This window comes from Cololabis saira, chromosome 2 (assembly GCF_033807715.1).
Source record: "Cololabis saira isolate AMF1-May2022 chromosome 2, fColSai1.1, whole genome shotgun sequence".
Taxonomy (NCBI): Eukaryota; Metazoa; Chordata; class Actinopteri; order Beloniformes; family Belonidae; genus Cololabis; species Cololabis saira.
The window spans coordinates 54,491,075-54,509,087 of record NC_084588.1 but is presented as its reverse complement, the minus strand read 5'-3'; the positions used below and the strand labels follow the sequence as shown (position 1 = coordinate 54,509,087).

At 37.7% G+C, this 18,013-nt stretch overlaps 1 protein-coding gene and 2 non-coding genes across 3 annotated transcripts in view; 1 reads left to right on the top strand and 2 right to left on the bottom strand.

The window, feature by feature from the left end:
• LOC133418390 (NACHT, LRR and PYD domains-containing protein 4-like) overlaps window positions 1-18,013 on the top strand; it is a 398,000-nt gene that overhangs the window by 339,931 nt on the left and 40,056 nt on the right. The gene's annotated exons all lie outside the window — the stretch shown is intronic.
• On the bottom strand, window positions 11,522-11,603 carry trnal-aag (transfer RNA leucine (anticodon AAG)). The gene has a single exon. It is a non-coding gene; the product is annotated as a tRNA-Leu (tRNA).
• On the bottom strand, window positions 12,123-12,204 carry trnal-uag (transfer RNA leucine (anticodon UAG)). The gene has a single exon. It is a non-coding gene; the product is annotated as a tRNA-Leu (tRNA).

Sequence of the window (18,013 nt, the reverse complement as noted above, 5' to 3'; positions counted from 1 at the left end):
GAAGAGCATCATGAAATCATTTCAACCGTCACAACAGTTCGTCCACAGACACAAACATCTGGTTATTTTCTGCAGCAAGTCGAGACAAATCTATCCCAGATAACGGATGGATGCAGAGCCAGAAGACAAACTCATTCAGGAGCGTTTAGGGTTTTTGGATGATGTGAAAGACGACTCACGTCTTCATGTAGCTCCAGCACACGCATGAACACTTCCTGAGTTGGTAAGTGAGTGAAGGACAGGAGAAACGTCACAAACATGTCCAGAGCTGCTGGGACAAGCTGAGAATGTGACTGAAGAAGCTTTGAGGAGAATCCTCCAACCCCAGCAGCTCCTGCAACATTTGCACTTTTATCCTGCACAAACATCTCACATGGAAACCTGTCTGGATTCACCAAATGTTCCTGTACGTCTGTGTAGGTGACAAATACATCTGTAAACTTTATTTATGTTATCTTTGTTGGTGCCACGGAAAATAGTGGTGAGAGGTCGTGGGCATTTCACAGATTTTTGTGAGATCAGGTTGGGCTGTCACCTTCGCTCCACTCTTTAATTCTGTGTATTCTTATATTTTCTCTACGGCTTCGACCTTCCAGATCTTCACATTGTTTAGGTAACACTTTACAATAAGGGTCCCTTAATTAACGTTAGTTAATGCATTATTAAGCATTAATTAACAGTTTAATAATAGTTAAATAACCATTATTATGTATTACTTAACATTAATTAGCATATTAGTTAATGCATTAATAAACAGTTAATTAATGCCTACTGCTCAGAGTTAATTAATACATTAGTAAGCATTAATAAACGTTACATGATGTAATTATTTATCCTTATGTATGCATTACTTAGTATTAAGTAATACATTAGTTAATACATAAGTAAAACGTTAATAATGTCCCTAGTAATCATTTACTAATGGTGTTTATTTGGAGTGAATAAGCATTAAGTAACAGCTACCTAATACATCTACTAATCATTCACTAATGGTGTACATGTTTACTGGATGGGCATTATTAAGCAACTATTTAGAGTCTTAAGTAATCATTTCCTAATGGTGCTGTGTATGTTATCAGGTAGCTTACCTGACCTTATGAACGGTAACCTGACATAAACCTTAATAAATGTATAGGAGTGGCTCATAACCATTATTTAACCATTAGTAAAGGCTTGCTGGACCCTTATTGTAAAGTGTAACACATGTACCCCTTAGGTAACATATTATTAATGCTTAACTGCCTCATAAGCATTACTTAACCATTACTTAACCATTAGTAAAGGCTTGCTGGACCCTTATTGTAAAGTGTAACACATTTATCCCTTAGGTAACACATTATTAATGCTTAACTGCCTCATAAGCATTACTTAACCATAATTAACCATTAGTAAATACTTTTCTGGACCCTTATTGTAAAGTGTAACACATGTATCCCTTAGGTAACACATTATTAATGCTTAACTGCCTCATAAGCATTACTTAACCATAGTTAACCATTAGTAAAGGCTTGCTGGAACCTTATTGTAAAGTGTAACACATGTATCCCTTAGGTAACACATTATTAATGCTTAACTGCCTCATAAGCATTACTTAACCATAGTTAACCATTAGTAAAGGCTTGCTGGACCCTTATTGTAAAGTGTAACACATGTATCCCTTAGGTAACACATTATTAATGCTTAACTGCCTCATAAGCATTACTTGACCATAGTTAACCATTAGTAAATGAAGCAATCACATATAAAAAAGTTTACACTTTTTATTTAAAACAAAATCAAACAGATTTTAACAGATAACATTTGTTATATGTATACATCATATATATATATATATATATATATATATATATATATATATATATATATATATATATATATATATATATATATATATATATATATATATATATATATATATACATATACATCTGTGATAACATATACGTAACAACAATTCACACAGAGGAGAGCTTTGAACAAACATTATTTAGTAACATAATACAATAACACAGTATGATAGGCTGGCATAATTCTATCATCCTTCATTTTATGTATTGTAGCAGAAATGACTTCAGTGGCCTTTATAACCTCCTTGCATCTTTTAGCAAAGTCTGCCACCGTCTCCCCCTTCTCCACCTGATCATATTCTTCTGGAGCAGCTATTGCGAGCTCCGCAATCGCTGCAGTCTGTCTACTCCATACTTCTCGAAGGATTTGGCCATATTCTTCCCCATCTGGAAAATGGCAAGGACTTCCTTGTACCTCTTCACCACATCACCTGGTCCTCCAACTAATATAAACACACAAGAACAAGAAGGAATGTATCATTTGAATCATGAGATTGAGGAGAAGAAAAAAACAAATCATTGTATTTTACTGTTAATGTTCAATGTGCCGCGAGACACACTAATCCCATATGTGACACCTCAACACAGTGTAGAAGGATTTTCTGGCACAACTTCACCAAGGTACATGGAAACACCATGACACACACAGGGAATTATCAAGGCTAAATTGGGAAAAAAGAGGGGAAAATGCTAAATAAAAATGGACACATTTGGGGTGAATCATTTTTGGAAATGAACATTCATTTGGACCGTACTGGTCCTTCTGGTACATCCCTCTATCAGCGTGCAGGGCTTGAATTTAGCACTCTCCACTTGCCATTTGCGACCCAAATTCCTCAAGTGGCGAGACAGATTTTCTTGCCACGTGGCTAGTTAGAAAAATCGAGATTCCCAACTGTTGTGCCCTTTATAAATCAAATTGAGATTCCCAATACTGTGCGCACCATCGCACCTTTTTATTTTTTATTCTTGATGTCAACTCCGGGTGAACCGTCTGAGTCTGACTCTGAAGAATGAATAGTCAACACTCTGAAGAACAACTGGAGAAAATGGACCAATGCAATGTCTCAGTTTGACTAGCAGGGGGCACACTGTATAGTTCCTTAAATGGTTTAGCTGGTGTATTGTGGTTGTCTTAAGACAGGCTAGGTTGGTTGTTGTAGTCTTAATAAGACACTTTCGAGCTAATAATAAAAAGGCTGCTTGTTTTTAAATTCACTTGTTCGTTCTCATTTGGACATTTTTATCCAGCCCAGAATAAACACATTATTTATACAATAGACCTGCTGCATTATAGAATATACAGACAGGACAGGATCAAAGTGTTACTTTGAAGGTGTAATGCTATATATTCCTCCATAAATGTTAGATTTACAATTAAGTAGGCAACTACTGAAATTAAATTATACAAGAACACATCATGCAATCTCATTTTCCACCAATAGTATAGTAGTACACTACTGAATGATAATTGTAGCGTATAGAAAAACAGGATTGATGTAATACTGTACTACGATGACTGCTATATACAAGTGATGTCGAAATACAAAAGTAAAGCAACGTTTTGGTTTTGGCTAGTAAAAAATCTGGTTGGCTAATAACTTTTTTCATCTACTAGCCACTTGGCTAGTAAGTCAAAAAGTTAATTTCAAGCCCTGTCAGCTTGTCATGAGAGATTGATCTACTTGTAGGGACAACAGACACATACAGCTCAAGCCAGCCAAGAAATACGTTTCACATACCCCGCAGGCGAGAGCGATGTTTGCTTTTCTTCGCCTTTTTCTCCTTATCCTGTCAGAGCTGGATTCAGAGCTGGATTCAGAGTCATCCTCACTGTCGTCTTCACTGTCATGCTGCATCTCAGATCCCCTCATCGCTTCATCATCACTGTCTTCTCTTCTGGACTGTTGAGCCTCCTTGAGACATGTCAAAGCTATGGATGCAAGGATTGATAGTTGATTACACCAGTTTGATTGCTTATTGTATACAAACACCTACAACAACAAACACAGCTATGACACAACTTTCGCACCCACAGCGTACACACCCATCATTCTTTAACCTCGAGCATCCCTTAAAATGAATATACACTTTTTACCCATAGTCCAAATTTGCCTCATTGACTACCATCTCATAAAAGTGCAATAAAAATGTAATACATATTTATTTTCACTTTCACCACATAAAATATTTTCAACTTCAGACCTAGCCATAGATATAAAGTTAATTATAATCTTTAAACATTATTTTTACAACTCCTGATTTTTTTAATAGAAAAATCACAAAATATGCAATATTTTCAAAAATTTGGTTCAAAGTGAAATATATTACAGCATTGACTATGTCAATAATTGATAACATTTATTTTGATGCATTATTATTTTTGGAACAATGATTGTTCTTTTAAAAAAACTTACACTCTTTACCTTCATGTCCAAATTTGCCCCATTGACTCCCATTACAACCACATATTTTTTATGTACTGTAATTCTTACCTATTATAATTTTTTTCAGACGAATTCCTAATAAATCTAAGCCTCTACCTTCAAAATACAGAGAAAACAGGTTTTATGTCTGGTGGGTCCAGCAAGCCTTTACTAATGGTTAATTATGGTTAAGTAATGCTTATGAGGCAGTTAAGCATTAATAATGTGTTACCTAAGGGATAAATGTGTTACACTTTACAATAAGGGTCCAGCAAGCCTTTACTAATGGTTAAGTAATGCTTATGAGCCACTCCTATACATTTATTAAGGTTTATGTCAGGTTACCGTTCATAAGGTCAGGTAAGCTACCTGATAACATACACAGCACCATTAGGAAATGATTACTTAAGATTCTAAATAGTTGTTAAATAATGCCCATCCAGTAAACATGTACACCATTAGCGAATGATTAGTAGATGTATTAGGTAGCTGTTACTTAATGCATATTCACTCCAAATAAACACCATTAGTAAATGATTACTAGGGACATTATTAACGTTTTACTTATGTATTAACTAATGTATTACTTAATACTAAGTAATGCATACATAAGGACAAATAATTACATCATGTAACGTTTATTAATGCTTACAATGTATTAATTAACTCTGAGCAGTAGGCATTAATTAACTGTTTATTAATGCATTAACTAATATGCTAATTAATGTTAAGTAATACATAATAATGGTTATTTAACTATTATTACACTGTTAATTAATGCTTAATAATGCATTAACTAACTGTTTATTAATGCATTAACTAATATGCTAATTAATGTTAAGTAATACATAATAATGGTTATTTAACTATTATTAAACTGTTAATAAATGCTTAATAATGCATTAAAAATAATGTTTAAAGATTATAATTAACTTTATATCTATGGCTAGGTCTGAAGTTGAAAATATTTTATGTGGTGAAAGTGAAAATAAATATGTATTACATTTTTATTGCACTTTTATGAGATGGTAGTCAATGAGGCAAATTTGGACTATGGGTAAAAAGTGTATATTAATTTTAAGGGATGCTCGAGGTTAAAGAATGATGGGTGTGTACGCTGTGGGTGCGAAAGTTGTGTCATAGCTGTGTTTGTTGTTGTAGGTGTTTGTATACAATAAGCAATCAAACTGATGTAATCAACTATCAATCCTTGCATCCATAGCTGTGACATGTCTCAAGGAGGCTCAACAGTCCAGAAGAGAAGACAGTGATGATGAAGCGATGAGGGGATCTGAGATGCAGCATGACAGTGAAGACGACAGTGAGGATGACTCTGAATCCAGCTCTGAATCCAGCTCTGACAGGATAAGGAGAAAAAGGCGAAGAAAAGCAAACATCGCTCTCGCCTGCGGGGTATGTGAAACGTATTTCTTGGCTGGCTTGAGCTGTATGTGTCTGTTGTCCCTACAAGTAGATCAATCTCTCATGACAAGCTGACAGGGCTTGAAATTAACTTTTTGACTTACTAGCCAAGTGGCTAGTAGATGAAAAAAGTTATTAGCCAACCAGATTTTTTACTAGCCAAAAACAAAACGTTGCTTTACTTTTGTATTTCGACATCATTTGTATATAGCAGTCATCGTAGTACCATATTACATCAATCCTGTTTTTCTATACGCTACAATTATCATTCAGTAGTGTACTACTATACTATTGGTGGAAAATGAGATTGCATGATGTGTTCTTGTATAATTTAATTTCAGTAGTTGCCTACTTAATTGTAAATCTAACATTTATGGAGGAATATATAGCATTACACCTTCAAAGTAACACTTTGATCCTGTCCTGTCTGTATATTCTATAATGCAGCAGGTGTATTGTATAAATAATGTGTTTATTCTGGGCTGGATAAAAATGTCCAAATGAGAACGAACAAGTGAATTTAAAAACAAGCAGCATTTTTATTATTAGCTCGAAAGTTTCTTATAAAGACTACAACAACCAACCTAGTCTGTCTTAAGACAACCACAAGACAACAGCTAAACCATTTAAGGAACTATACAGTGTGTCCCCTGCTGGTCAAACTGAGACATTGCATTGGTCCATTTTCTCCAGTTGTTCTTCAGAGTGTTTACTATTCATTCTTCAGAGTCAGACTCAGACGGTTCACCCGGAGTTGACATCAAGAATAAAAAATAAAAAGGTGCAATGGTGCGCACAGTATTGGGAATCTCAATTTGATTTATAAATGGCACAAAAGTTGGGAATCTCAATTTTTCTAACTAGCCAAGTGGCAAGAGAATCGGTCCAAATGAATGTTCATTTCCAAAAATTATTCACCCCAAATGTGTCCATTTTTATTTAGCATTTTCCCCTCTTTTTCTCCCAATTTAGCCTTGATAATTCCCTGTGTGTGTCATGGTGTTTCCATGTACCTTGGTGAAGTTGTGCCAGAAAATCCTTCTACACTGTGTTGAGGTGTCACATATGGGATTAGTGTGTCTCGTGGCACATTGAACAATAACAGTAAAATACAATGATTTGTTTTTTTCTTCTCCTCAATCTCATGATTCAAATGATACATTCCTTCTTGTTCTTGTGTGTTTATATTAGTTGGAGGACCAGGTGATGTGGTGAAGAGGTACAAGGAAGTCCTTGCCATTTTCCAGACGGGGAAGAATATGGCCAAATCCTTCAAGAAGTATGGAGTAGACAGACTTACTATTGTGAGGACTGCAGCGATTGCCGAGCTCGCAATAGCTGCTCCAGAAGAATATGATCAGGTGGAGAAGGGGGAGACGGTGGCAGACTTTGCTAAAATATGCAAGGAGGTTATAAAGGCCACTAGAGTCATTTCTGCTACAATACATACAATGAAGGATGATAAAATTATGCCAGCCTATCATACTGTGTTATTGTATTATGTTACTAAATAATGTTTGTTCAAAGCTCTCCTCTGTGTGAATTGTTGTTACGTATCTGTTATCACAGATGTGTGTGTGTATATATATATATATATATATATATATATATATATATATATATATATATATATATATATATATATATATATATACACATATATACTGTATATATATATATATATATATATATATATATATATATATATATATATATATATATATATATATATATATATATATATATATATATACATATATATATATGTATATATATATATGTATAAGATGTATACATATAACAAATGTTATCTGTTATCTGTTATCTGTTTTATTTTGTTTTAAATAAAAAGTGTAAACTTCTTTATATGTGATTGCTTAATTTACTAATGGTTTATGGAGGATTTTTTGTGCCAAAATTAAATAAATAAATACATCATTAATTAATTAAATTGGGAATGAAATATATCATTAATTAATTAAATGTGTCATTAATTAATTAAAATTAGAATGAAATATGTCATTAATTAATTAAAATACAATTCATTTTAAGTAAAAATATATATTTATTGTTTCAGCATTTAATTAATTAATGACACATTTAATTAATGATTTCGTGTTGCGTGTGAATCATGAAATGTAAAACTGCATTTAATTAATTAATGACACATTTAATTAATGATTTTGTGTTGCTGAATCATGAAATGTAAATGTAAAACTGTCAGTTTCACTCGTCAAACTCAGTGGGCGGATTCCAAACACCTGATTGGTTCCCCTGCACATCAAGTCAAGGCAAATCAAATCCACATAATGGATTGTTGCAGGGCTTCGGGACACATTCCGATAAACTAGGGCCGCTTTCAGACTGCAGGCAAATCTGATTCATATCTGATTCCTTCTCATATCCGATTTTCAGGGCTGACTGTCCACACTGTTTTTAGCAAGTGTCCATATCGAATCTGGCTCTGTTCAGACTGGGCCACATCATTGACTGATCTGACGGGTTGCCGTAGCAACGACGTCGGAGCGGAGGCGTCACCCAGCGCGTGTATTGTGTGAAGTCATGTATTATTTTTATATATATAAAAAAATCCCAAAATATCTGTACCGTTTCTGATTGGGTCGGCACTGCGCATCATTTTTAGACATAACAATGAACGCATACCGCAAAAGTTGTGTCTCGGCGGAGGGACCCGGCGTCCCAGCAAAATGAGAAACAGAGAAAAGTGTTCAGAACAAAACCACCAGCAAACTAACAAACCAACCAACAAAGCTCAGAGTTAACAAAACGAACCAGCAATATTACAACTATAATAATGTATAATAACTATATTATATATATATATATATATATATATATATATATATATATATATATATATATATATATATATATATATATATATATATATATTCTATCTAATGACAGATTTATCACTGTTTCAGCAGGTCTCTTAGGTTTATAATTCAGATTAATTTTCGTTTACATATAACATTGTTTGTAGTCATTTTAGTGCAATTTAAAGCTTATTTCTACAAATAAAATCAGCACTGTAGGCAGCGATCTTGGACCAGCGGTCACTCTGATTGGTCCGGCACGCTCACGTGACAATGTTGAAGCACTTTGTGTCAACTCCGCCTCTGGAAATAGTTCCACTTTTAAAACGTCGTTTGTGAAGCCAGTTTCCCGAGATCGGACTTCGACGACTAGATAAATGCTTGGCATCAATAGCTGTATATGTTGAAGTGAATGGCATGAGATAAAAAGTCGTGCGCACGAGATACAGTAAGTCGCACGCGCAAGATAAAAAGTCGTGCGCACGAGATAACAATAATAATTTCCATGTCACCTCCAGGGCTCCGTACAGACCAAAGCAGTGGATTCCACTAGATTTGCGTTAGCTCCGCCCACTGAGTTTGACGAGTGAAACTGACAGTTTTACATTTACATTTCATGATTCAGCAACACGAAATCATTAATTAAATGTGTCATTAATTAATTAAATGCAGTTTTACATTTCATGATTCACACGCAGCACAAAATCATTAATTAAATGTGTCATTAATTAATTAAATGCTGAAACAATAAATATATATTTTTACTTAAAGTTAATTGTATTTTAATTAATTAATTACATATTTCATTCTAATTTTAATTAATTAATGACAAATTTAATTAATTAATGATATATTTCATTCCCAATTTAATTAATTAATGATGTATTTATTTATTTAATTTTGGCACAAAAAATCCTCCATAATGGTTAACTATGGTCAAGTAATGCTTATGAGGCAGTTAAGCATTAATAATGTGTTACCTAAGGGATAAATGTGTTACACTTTACAATAAGGGTCCAGCAAGCCTTTACTAATGGTTAAGTAATGGTTATGAGCCACTCCTATACATTTATTAAGGTTTATGTCAGGTTACCGTTCATAAGGTCAGGTAAGCTACCTGATAACATACACAGCACCATTAGGAAATGATTACTTAAGATTCTAAATAGTTGTTTAATAATGCCCATCCAGTAAACATGTACACCATTAGCGAATGATTAGTAGATGTATTAGGTAGCTGTTACTTAATGCATATTCACTCCAAATAAACACCATTAGTAAATGATTACTAGGGACATTATTAACGTTTTACTTATGTATTAACTAATGTATTACTTTATACTAAGTAATGCATACATAAGGATAAATAATTACATCATGTAACATTTATTAATGCTTACTAATGTATTAATTAACTCTGAGCAGTAGGCATTAATTAACTGTTTATTAATGCATTAACTAATATGCTAATTAATGTTAAGTAATACATAATAATGGTTATTTAACTATTATTACACTGTTAATTAATGCTTAATAATGCATTAACTAACTGTTTATTAATGCATTAACTAATATGCTAATTAATGTTAAGTAATACATAATAATGGTTATTTAACTATTATTAAACTGTTAATTAATGCTTAATAATGCATTAACTAACGTTAATTAAGGGACCCTTCTTGTAAAGTGTTACCAGTACTTTTTTTTAGCTTTTTTTCGGAGGCATTCCAGGTTTCAAATTTATCATCTGGTAGGCTATCAAAAACAAGATTGTTGCGCCTAGACTGGTTGTCAAGGTAATCTGTTTTTGAGGACAAACTAACCATTTCAGATTGCATTACAGCGATGTCACTTGAGATCTGTTTCAATTTATTCAAATCATCTGGTTTAGCAGACTTCAAATCCTCCAAATCTGCCTGGGAGAACTGCAGACTAGACTTCAAGTCTTGAACATCTCTTGAAACATTTAGTAGATCTTTCATCATATTGTCAACTCGCACATTTGTGCTGTCAACAATCAATTGCAAAAATGATTTGTAGTTATTTTCTTGCTGTTGTAACAGATCTTTGTAGAACAGTTTTTGTTGCTCAAGCAATTCATGAACCATTGTAGTAGTAACAAAGTCTTCATTTTTACTTGATCTGGGTGGCATGCTTAAGATGCTATATAGAACTTCAAAAAGCAAATAGCAATGTAGCTGGAGGTCTCACCAAAAAAAGCAGAGTGCAGAGGGATCACGGGCTAAAAGCGAGCCCCACCGACTGCTGGTTACTGCTGCTGGGGGCCCAGTGGTAGAGCCTAGTGGCCTGCAGGTGAAGCTTGCTTGAGGCCGGCCTAGGCCTAGTGGAGGAGCCTGATGCTTCACTGGCAGCTGGAGGCCTGTCCTGGGGTGGCCTGGCTGCTGGAGGGCTGTCCTGGGGTAGCCTGGCTGTTGGAGGCCTGGTGTAGCTTGGCTGCTGGAAGGCTGTCCTGGGGTGACTTTTGAGAATCGTGATGGTTGGTGGGCAGTTCGGAGCCAGGAGCTCAGGAGGAAACAGCATTAGTGGTAGATTCTCCTGGCTGGTTCTGCGACCACAGTCTCCAAGACTCCTGTGAGAGGGATAAAGTTGAAATAGAGAATAGCATGTACATGTGTCCTCCAGGACCACATGCTGTGCTCCTTGTGATCGCCCTGCATCATGTTTATGCGCCTATGTCTATGTCAAAATCATCTCAAAAGACCGAAAAATTTAAAACGTCTCTGCCGTGTGCATTGGCGCACGCCTGTAATCCAAGATATTGGGAGGTTGATGCTGGTGGATTGTTTGAGCTCAGAGCTGCAGTGGACCATGCCGATCGCACAAGTTAAGAAATGACAGCGTATACATAGTTTCAGAAAGATTCCTGTAACAGTCAATATTTGTTGTTTTTACCAAAACAATGATCATCACAAAGAAAGTTCCGTATTTGATGTAACATATAGTCATCAACATATCTTTGAACCCTTAATGGCAGTGGTGGGATTTGAACCCACGCCTCTTCCGAGACTGGAGCCTTAATCCAGCGCCTTAGACCGCTCGGCCACACTACCACTTATGGATGGAAAAAAGCTGCTTTTTTTCCAGTTAATTTCCCTGTATTTTTTCCCGTTTTCATGTCAATTCACAACAAAGGTGATCTCAAGTCTCCATCCACTCATAGGTTTGTGCATTAACTCAAAATGGTTCCCATCCTGAATCTCAGACTGCTATCAGAACATAGACATTTGATCCACTTTAAATGGACCAGAGATTGTTTCTTATCATAGTCTGCTTCGTTTGGACGTGTCAAACTCATCTCAGACGGAAAAATGTGAAACGTCCCTGACGTGTGCATTGGCGCATGACTGTAATCCAAGATATTGCGAGGTTGAGGCTGGTGGATTGTTTGAGCTCAGAGCTGCAGTGGACCATGCCGATCGCACAAGTTAAGGAATGACAGCGTATACATAGTTTCAGAAAGATTCCTGTAAGAGTCAATATTTGTTGTTTTTACCAAAACAATGATCATTACAAAGAAAGTTCAGTATTTGATGTAACACATAGTCATCAACATATCTTTGAAGCCTTGACGGCAGTGGCGGGATTTGAACCCACGCCTCTTCAGAGACTGGAGCCTAAATCCAGTGCCTTGGACCGCTCGGCCACACTACCACTTATGGATGGAAAATGGATGCTTTTTCTTTCCAGTTAATTTCCATGTATTTTTCCCGTTTTCATGTCAATTCACAACAAAGATGATCTCAAGTCTCCATCCACTCATAGGTTTGTGCATTAACTCAAAATGGTTCCCATCTTGAATCTTGTAGAGAAAATCCTTTTTGGGATCTCCACAATAATCCTAAGTTTTCCATTATTCCAAATCGTCTAAGTTTTTCCTTCATCCGTGGACTTGAAGAAAACACAGGAGTCAAAGTTTCGGCTGGCATTCGTCCAACAAATACTGTGGAGGTCCTTTATTCCAAAAAAAGTACAAGACGTCCACAGGAGAGCATCGCATGTTCCGCGGTCCAAGGAAAACTCTGACATTTTTATCTCCGGACCACGGCTTTTATAGGAAGATAAGAGACATATGACGATAAATGCATTATTTTCACCATCAATGATCCTACACATCTGTTCATACTACTTTGAAGTTCTTGTTTATGTTCCCTTTATCATTGCTAGATAACTGCCACATAGGAAACTGAAGCTTTGGTGCTCATTTACAATCATCTTCATTATTTCGCCTCTCACCTGCTTTGCTTGCAGTTTACTCAAGGTCATAGGTTTGCAAGTGCAGCGGACTTCCCCCTCCCTCACCCGTGTGTGTGTGTCCGGCCAGTGTTTTTTTTCCACTCTCTCTGTCTCTCTCTCCACTCTCAATATTAGTCTTAGTTAAATGTTTTACTTAGGTGTTAGATGATTATAAAATATTCACATAATTATATAAAAATATCCTCAACAATCCCCCCTATGATACTAAAAAGTATCATCTCCAACCCACATAACTCGACACATAGTCCTCCCCATAAGGATTCATTAGTACAACACACAAACTTTTTAGGGTAAAAGCGTCACCATCATGAGTACATCAGTAATTTCAGCTCACAGTGAGAATCACCATATGAGACACTGCCCCAGCCGCGAAAGTGGCGGCAGGACCACGACTCGAACCACCCCGGGACTAACCCATCCCAATGGTGTAGCGATCAGTCACTGTGGGCCTTTTCATTATCCGACCCTTGCAGACATGGCCAGGGAAACTTCCCCTCAACACCACAGTGATGAGTGGTAAAACCCTCGCCAGGTGGCAACGTCAGCATTACACATTTCAACAGTTTACGAGTAATATACAATTCATAGCATTATACGTGAGCATGCAATCAGATACATTGGTGAATACTAAAATTATAACAGCACACATCAAACCATGCCTATTCTGTTTACACAGCTAGGTACTGTTGGTTTGTCCTAGGGAAGATTCCCTGACACACTAATGAGGAGTAATCTTCTTAATTCTTCTTTCTTCGGGGTGTCAGTAATTCTTCTTTCTTCAGGGTGTCAGGGGTGTAGACTATTCTGACACCTGTTTGACCTGCCCAGGGGATTATTGTGCCCCTTTGTCGAGGGCTTAGGTCGGATGTCCGCCGCTGCGCCAGATCCAGCCGGATCTGGGGTACCGATCTTTGAGGTTGGTCGGTTGGGGCCCACTGCGACCAGTGACACCACGTGTCTCTTTTCCCGTGGAGTCGAACGGTGTGAGTGGTCCGTTCTGGGTCCCGCCCGCCTCAGCTCTGAGCACTTGCTTCTGATGACTCTCAAAAGAACCCCTCAGCTCCGAGCACTCGCTTCTGATGACTCTCAAGGGAACCCACTCCCCCTGTGGTGCTGGCATCTCCCCCCTCTGGAGTCTCTGACCTGTTTGGAGTAAGAAGCACCCAAAATCTGCGGTTCGGAGAAGTAAACTTTCGTTCCTAAAGTTGCTGTTGAACGCCTAATGGGAGAATTACCTTCCCATCTGGTGTTTACCAAACGCTCTCATGATCTTTCCTACTCCACGCAACTTAACTCCAAATGATTTAATACATTAGTTACTAGTGTATAATGATAAGCTTGCTAATTTCTTTCCTCTTGGGTATTGGGTGTACACACCTGAACAATCAGACCTGCAAATTGCCCTAGTAACTTCTTTGAGGCGGTCAGGGGGTACTTAGGATTATCTACAGTGAATAATGTTTCCTTCATGGAAAAATGGCGTTTCTAAACAAAAATAAAATTTATTAGCTCCCACGAAACATTAGCCCCAAACTACTGGCCGATGATCAAATTAATTATTACAATAAATGAAAAACATCAAATTAATTATTTCCCTAAATGAAAAGCAAGAATAATTGTTAAGCTCATCAATCATTTAGTTCCAGTAAAAAATGAATAAATACGGAAAATATTTTGCCTTTCAGATCAAAAAATACAAAATGATGAAGAAATAGAAAGTAAACTTCTACAAATTTCCTTGGGGTCCTCATTGATAACTGTCTAAACTTTAAATGTCATATTGATCATCTTGTGCAAAAACTAAATAATAAAAAATAAAAATAAAATCTGAATATATCGGTCTGTTTTTCAAACCGAGACACCTGCTTCCACGTTCTGCCCTTCTTATTCTTTATTAGGATTAGTATTAGCTAATATTATAATTTCCCCCCTTGTCAATCCATACAGGATTAACAACAACATGCAGTTAGTCTTAATCGGAGGAAACCCAATCACGCCCCAGCGTGGGCGGAAAAACAAATGCCGGCGGGCCAAACGAGCCCGGTGTTTCCTCCTGTGTAGTCTGGATTGGCTAGAGCGGGGGCAGTCCGGAAACCTCCCTTCTTAGCAGCTGGAAAGCCCCCGTTCTGCCCGTCAGTCCACTGCAACCGGGCTGACTGTCATCCTTGTCCACCTGCTCGGATTAAAACTCTCAATGGGACTGTTTTGGTAGCACAATCACACACCCAGGGTCGGCTGTAGCCTGCCAAGGAAAGACAATCAAAATACCGTCCACGTACATTAAAGCCGTTGATTGTATACCTAAATGACTACGATCATCCGCAAGCGCGTGATCAAAGATAGAGGGAGAGTGTACGATTGTAGGCCTTTACAAGTAAAAGCAAACAAATGCTGAGAATTAAGATGAACTGGTCTGCTGAAAAATGCTGAACACAGAGCTAATACCGTGTGGGGATCAGGTAATACTGGCATTTCTTCAAATCATGCACTAGTCTATATTCGTTACCACCCGGTCGGTTGATGGGAAAGATTGAGGCATTGCATACACTATCTGTTCTCATCAGGGCCCCCCTATCCACTGGCCCTGCTATAGCCTCTATAGCATCTGCTTCTACATAGGGACCCTACTTGTGACGGGATCTGTTCTATTAGCACCATGTGTTCGTTGGTCATAACCAATCGTTTATCTTTTCATCTAGATACTATAACCCTCTCTACGTCTTCTTACGACTTAGTTCACCAGTGTGAGTGCAATTCTGAAAAACAGTTCATCTGAAACAATACTTCCATGAGGTGTCGAGTTGGATTTGAAACCAGTCTGTGATATCCACTACTGCAAACTCAAAGTCCTCATGAACTTGGTCTCTGTCAAAGGCATAGCACAAAGGAGAGGTGGCGTTGGTTTTCTAGCCGTGTCACCACCAGTGGTCTCCATGCTTCCCACTCATGATGAAGGAAGGAGTGTCCGGTGTTGTTAGCTTCATCCAGTGTACTTGTGCCTCCAGGTCGCTCGTCGGTACCTGTGGAGATTCTGCAGGAATCGTTAGTGGCATCATGGGAACAGTCACATTGTCAGGTTGGTCTTGTACCATCTCAAAATATACACCATCCGGATTTTTGCATTGGGCTGACACAACGCATCTCTTCCCAAACGATTAACTGGCGTGTTGTCCGAATCTTCGAGGCAGCACGGGGAAGGTTGGCTCCATCTTCTCCTATTGCAGGAGTAAGCTGCCCCCGTGTCCCCCCTCCAGGGTTTGTAGGTCCTGACCCAGGATTTTGGGGCCCTGTCCCCGGAATGATCGGACAGTCCATCTGTATGTGTCCCATCTGTCTACCTCCCCAGTACTGTAATCTTGAGTATTACTGAGGCATTGTCGAAGCTGCTCGTGGTGTTGCAGGAGCTGCTTGCAGTATTGGCAGATGCGGCCCCCTACCGCCTGTAGGCTCCCAGGAATCACCCCCTTGGTTGAGATAAACCTGGATTGGGGGAACCAGCAGAGTCCGGGCCTGACCTGTATAGGGTGCTATAGGATAAGCATTAAGCACAACAGGTATTTGTTGAACAGGAGGGAGTGATATTGTGGGTGTGCCTGTGTCACCCCTCCGTAAGATGGTCCCGCCTCTGGCTCTGTCAATCAGCGATGTTCTCTGATGTGGAGCTGGTCGCATTCGTACTCACTTCTGTTCCGGCCTGGAGTCCGATGACTCCGGCTGACCCGTCCCTCTCCATGCTCTGAGTCATCCGAATCTTTGCTTCTCGTTATCAAACCTGCTTCTGGTACATCTGGACAGTCAATTAACCATTCATCCTCTGTTCTACAGCACTCTTCTTCTGATTCGTCAGTAGTACTGTCAGACGAATGTCCTGACTGGTCTGCTCCCTCCTTCTGTTAACTTATGGTACTTTGACCGAGATGGGATTCACTTTGCATGCTATCTTTCTAAAGTCGCTCAATTTATTATAACTGTTTTCTTTCCATCCTCAGTTATCCTGTCTTTGACACTTTTACGTGTCATTTTGTCATATATTTCCTATCTAGTTTTCAGCTTTGATATTAAAATACTACAATATATTGTGTTGCTCAGCATTTTCCTGCCTTTTAGAATGACAAATTACAACATACTCTTTTTTTTTTTGTATTTCGTTCCAACCCTCCGTCAACCCCATCACAGCACCCAGGATCAAAGCAGCCGTCGAGAGGCCAGTGTTTTCGTCCAGATGACATTTTGTGTCATCTTCTCATACCTCTTTAAAAACTTTTGTTTGTTAGACGGATGGGTAACCACTATTACCTTCTGCCAGTGTTGTCTTCTTCGCCTGTTTTACTTTCACCGGTACCCATGGTATTTGGCAGTTCACAGCGATCCTCACGGCCCGTGGTTGCTTAGTTAATTCTTTTAATCTTGTCCCCCTGTTTTTTCCTTTTTTCCAATCTGCCTCGCTCTCAATCAATGCAGACTCATAATAATCCTTTTGGTCATTTTTATGCCTAATGTTCTGTTTCAAAGATTATTTAGTGTATCTGTATTCTATTTTACCTTATACCAATATACTGTGCATCTTTTTTATTCTCTAACACAGTTTATTTGTTGGGTCCAACTCCCTTGCCATTTAAGCAAGATCTGCTTGTACAGAACTGACTATACGCCTTTGCAGGCATCCCAATCATGCCCATGTTTTAACAGGCTAAACTTTCAAACTCCGGGGTTAATTCCCCTGCTACTCTAACAGTCATACTGTTACATAACAATACACTAATTCACTGTGCTTATGCACTAGTGAATACATCACAGGGCCAGTCACCTAGTCTGGTCCTTTTCATAACCTTTTAATCATTATTTATAAGTAATTATCAATTATTCGTTATTCATTCCTTAATTGTCCCATTAATATTCTTCTATGTTCTACCCTTTCAATTCATTCCATTATATATATATAATTCCATGTATTCACACAGATCCTCTGTGCTAATATTTATATTTCTATTATTTAGTTATCTAATCACACTATCTATAGCAGGATTCCACAGTCTTTCCGTCCAATCCTAGTTATGTTCCTTCAAACGTATTATACATTATTATATGCCATCCGCGGTTTTCACAGATTTCTCCGGCCGGTGAGAAATATGTGAAACTATATAAAAAAATCTTCAAACGCTCCTCAACTCTCCGCACCACGGAGAGAGAAGGAAAAAAATAAAAC